This window comes from Capsicum annuum, chromosome 4 (genome assembly GCF_002878395.1).
Source record: "Capsicum annuum cultivar UCD-10X-F1 chromosome 4, UCD10Xv1.1, whole genome shotgun sequence".
Lineage (NCBI taxonomy): Eukaryota > Viridiplantae > Streptophyta > Magnoliopsida > Solanales > Solanaceae > Capsicum > Capsicum annuum.
Window position 1 is genome coordinate 13,665,626 of NC_061114.1, and position 5,180 is coordinate 13,670,805.

General features: G+C 24.0%; 1 non-coding gene across 1 annotated transcript; it reads left to right on the top strand.

Moving 5' to 3' along the window:
- The first annotated feature begins 5,029 nt into the window (after positions 1 to 5,029).
- TRNAL-CAA lies at positions 5,030 to 5,113 on the top strand. Its single transcript has one exon. It is a non-coding gene; the product is annotated as a tRNA-Leu (tRNA).
- The last annotated feature ends 67 nt before the right edge of the window (positions 5,114 to 5,180 follow it).

Consider the following 5,180-nt stretch of genomic DNA (forward strand, 5'->3'; position numbering starts at 1 on the left):
GTGGGAATCTACTGGGTTTGTTGTTGTCGTTGCCCTTCATTAAAATATTTTACAATAGACAAAATCGTCTTTTCACTTTTTTTCTCCAATTATTATTTAATTATATATATAATTTTGAGTCCTAGAATATATGGGTTAGGATTTTAAAATATGGTAATGGATTAAGACTTTAAAATATGGTAAGTTTTTTTCTTAAATTAGGACTCCTATTTGTTTTGTAATTTATGTAGGTTTAATTTTCAACATATTTTTATATTAATATATATTGTCCCACCTCCCGCTTATATTTTATGTTTTCTTCAACCATTATGATTATCATACTCCAGGTTAGTATGCTATTCTCTCTCTCTCTCTCTCTTTTTGAGTTGTTTTTCTCTTTCTATTATTTGTCGTGACTTATTATTTTTTCTTTAGCTTGGGAGTGATTTTAAGTTTAACACATCATGCATTATTACATCTGTTTTATTTGTGAATTTTGATTTCTAGGTTTGATATTCGTGTATGTTCAAATCTAACAACATAATTGTTTTTCTCATTTATATATGTGTGTGTGTATGTGTGCTTACAATAAATTATTTGTTTTGAACTTTTTGTACTTCATTAAAAACCTTCGTAATAGATAAAATCGTTTAATTTTAAATAATCAAAAGTTATATGTGCGAGACACGTGCAACTAAATATATAGATATATATACATATTTATAATATAAATATAAATATAAAATATAATATAAAATATATTAAAAGTGTGAAGACCCTTATAAAAGTGATTTAAACTTTTTGCCGTTCATTAAAATATAATGCAATAGACAAAATTGTATTTTTACTTTTTAAAATTATTATTTAATTATATTTATTATATTTTAAAGTAAAAAATCTCAAATATATGGTAAATTTTACAAATTAAAGAGTACTAAAATATATGGTAAGAATTATTACGAAAATTATATTTGTAGGTTTCTAAAATATACTATATAGAGGAAGGGAGAGAGTTGAAAAAGTAAGTACATTTTTTTCGACTAAAACAGAAATACACTTTCTCTCCAGCTAAACCAGAAATACAGTTACTGACTAACTTCCCATTAAAGAAGAAGTTAAAATTGAGAAAAGTTCTAAAGGGAAAAAAATAAAGAAAAAAATAAGTAAAAACTTATTATTATTCTAAAATTGACAATTAATAAATTAACATCAATTAAATATGTTATTAAATTTATCTCTTACCTATATTTGTAGTTTGGTAAAAATGTTTACAACAACAACAAATCCACTATATTCTGGGGTTTGGGGAGGGTAAGATATACGCAGTCTATACCACTACCTCCGGAGAAGTAAAAATATTTGCGTAATTAAATTGTTTCCCTAATAATTAGGGATTTGAAACTAACTAAAATAATATATTAATTTTTCCTTATTCGAGTTATATAATTTAGGACTTTCAAACCAACTAAATATTGTATATTAATTTTACCTTATTTAGGACTCTCTTATATATCTATAATCTATAATCTATCTATATATAATTTATATATATAATATAAAATGTTAGAAGTGTGAATAGCCTTAGAAAATTGATTTGAACTTTTTGCCATTCATTAAAAGATCCTTCTTTAAATAAAACTGTCTTTTTACTATTTTCTTTAATTTATTATTTAATTATTTTTATTATATTAACTAGAATCCTAAAATATATGGGACTCCTAAAATATATGAAAGAAGAATCAATTAATATTTTTCTTTGTATTGATTAATTAAAAAATTACTTTTAAAATAGAATTCTATTAAAAAAATACTTTTATAAATATTGAAATACACTTCCTTATATAAATCCTAAAAGTAATAGGCAACAAATCTATGGTGGTCTGTTTTTTGCTACACACGTGTGTATTCTTTTGGGGTGAAATTCTCTTTGTAGTTAATTTGGTTTGTTATTGTTTTAGGTTTGGTTATTTGATATAAATAGAAAATTATAATATTTAATAATTTAAAATTAATTAGAATTTTACCTTATATAAAAAATTAACTTAATTCAGTTGCATGTCTAGATTGGTGGATGTTTAATTTTTCAATCCTAGATTGGTGGATGTTTAGTTTTTCAATCCTCAACATCTTTATTATTTTTGTCAATATAATAGAATTCAACGTGTGTATATATATGTATTTTCTTTGTTTTCATTCAAGTCATTCTTTAGGGTCAAAATTTTTTCTTCATACAAGAATTATTTTTGTCAAAATTAAAGCTTTGTGATTATTATTGTATTATTTTGTTGTAGTTTACAGATCGTAAATGAATTTACAAGTGGTAGATGAATGTCGGTCGGTTTTGATAAATTTTTTAGATAAAGGTTAGGTTTAATTATATTGTATTTATCTCTTTTTTGAGAGTTTTTTTGTGTAAAGGTTAAGTTTAGTTGTATTATCCTGATATCTCTATTATCATATTATTTTATTATAGTTTACAGGTGGTAGATGATTGTCAGATGACTTTGAGGAAAATTTTGTGTAAATGTTAATTTAATTATATTGTTTTGATATCTCTATCATCGTATTGTTTTGTTGCAGTTTACAGGTGGTAGATAAATGTCGATCGGCTTTGACAAATTTTTTTCGGTAAAGGTTAGGTTTAGTTAAATAAATTCTCCAGAAGATGTTAAATTTAATTATTGTATTCATCTTTATTATTTAAACCAATATACTATTTAGTGTAACGATTGAACTCAATAAAGTGAGGTACACGTGCAAGGTGCGTACACCTAAACTAGTATATTAAAAGTGTGAAGGGCCTTAGAAATGTTATTTGAACTTTTTGTCCTTCATTAAAAGTCTATACTTTAGACAAAATCGTCTTTTCACTATTTCTTTTTAATATTTAAGAGTTGAAATTAATTAAATATATTTATGGTAAAACCTTTTCTTATTAGAAGTCATTAGAATTTCATCATTTTTTCCTAATTTAAGAATTAAATTAATTAAATATATTTATGGTAAAACTTTTCCTTATTAAAAGTCATCAATATACTTTTTTTATTAGTTTAAGAATTCTAAATCAACTAAATTTGATTTTAAGAAGATTTGAAAAATATAAAAATAAATATAAAATCGTCAGAATAAGAAAAATTTAAGAATTACCAGATTTTTAAAAGTTTTAAGTACGTAATAAGAATGTAATTAATAATTTTGTAAGAATTTGACTTTAAAAATAAGAAAAGATTTTAAATATATATATACATATATATATTTATACATATATATATATTTATACATACATACATATATATATATATATATATATATATATATATATATATATATATTTAATCGTAACACAAATATGATTCAAATTGATGCATCTCTCTTAGCCCGTGGCAACAAGAAAAAGGGGTACTACATGACAAACGCAAAAGTAGGGTGGTAAAATATATATGTGTGTATATTTTTATGTTTACATTATTATATTAAAGTGTGAAAGATCTTTGAAAACTGATTTGAACTTTTTCACTATGTTAAAAATTTCTGCAATAGGCAAAATCATTTAATTATAAATAATCAAACGTTACTCGTGCGAGACAACGTGCGGGTTAAACTAGGATATATAATAATGAGTTAATAACTCATATGGTCACTCAACTATGAAATTTTATCCCAAAAAGTCACTTAACTTTCATTTTTATTTCAGAAAGTTACTCAACTTTGATCTTTACTTCAAAAGTTACTCAACTACTACATTTTTACTCAAAAAGTCACTCAACCTATTTATTTATTTTTTAAAAGGGATTTGCTTATGTGGAATTTCTATTTAAAAAAAAAATTCTAAAAAATAAAAAATATTCCTTTAATGATCTTTTTATCCTTATGCCCCTCAATTAATATTTCTCCCTCCTCTTTCTCATTTTTCTTTTCCTTCTCACTTTCTTTCCATAAATTTTTTCATAACTCTAACATTTACGGTATAATCTAGAAATTAAGAATTATAATTATACAAAATGAAATTACTATTGTATTTTATCATTGCATTTTATTTTTCTTGTCTTTGAAAAGGAAAAATAATAGAAAAAAAGAAGAAAAACTGAAATAAACTAAAATATCGTGCACTTTTCTTTTTCTCCTTTTTAATACTTTATAAGTTTATTTTATTTATCTTTTTTTGCCCTTTCTTTATTTTAGTTTTTTCAATGACAAAATAAAAATAAAATGCAAATATACAATATGATAGTAATTTCATTTCGTATAGTTTTAATTGTCAGTTCCTAGATTATAATGTGTGGTTTATGAAAAAAATTTATGGGAAGAAAGTGAAAAGAAGAAGAAAAATGAGAAAGAGGAAGAAGAGACATTATTTAGGATGATAAGTATAAAACATTATTATTTTATTTTTAAATAGAAATTCCACGTAAGTAAATTCTATTTTTAAAAAATAATTAAATAGATTGAGTTACTTTCAGAGTAAAAATATAATAGTTGAGTGACTTTCTGAGATAAAAATCCATAGTTGAGTGACTTTTGGGGTAAAGATCAAAGGAGAATGACTTTCTGGGATAAAAATTCATATGTGAGTGACCATTTGAGTTATTAACTCATATAATAATTTAAAAAATATATTAAAATTTTTGGTCTATTTCGGTTTAAACAAAATTATGTCAACCTAAAAATTGAAAACCAAACCAAAATATCAAATTTATAAAAAAAAAAAAATGAAAAATTGAAGTAATTCGATTTGGTTCGGTATTTTGATTTTTTGGTATTTATGCCCACGCTAGTGGCAGGTTCGACAAAAGACGGTGCTTTGAGGTTGAACTTGATACATATATGTATATGAAAGATAAGTATAAACAAAGTTATATATATCAAAACGTACGATTTAACTCAGAATCAAGAAATATGTAAAATCATTGGAAATAAGTGGAAATGCTAAGAATTCCTGTCAGTTTAAGATTGGACAGAATTCAAATAGTGACATCAAAGGCTATTTTTGCAAATGCCTCAATTATTATATTCTTATAATATAATTTTGATAAGGAAAATACCACACAAAGTCAGGATGGCCGAGTGGTCTAAGGCGCCAGACTCAAGTTCTGGTCCTCGTGAGAGGGCGTGGGTTCAAATCCCACTTCTGACATTTTATGTTTTATTTTTTTGTTTATTATGTTTCCGATTTTCATCACTACTGTGGGAGGTGATTAGAC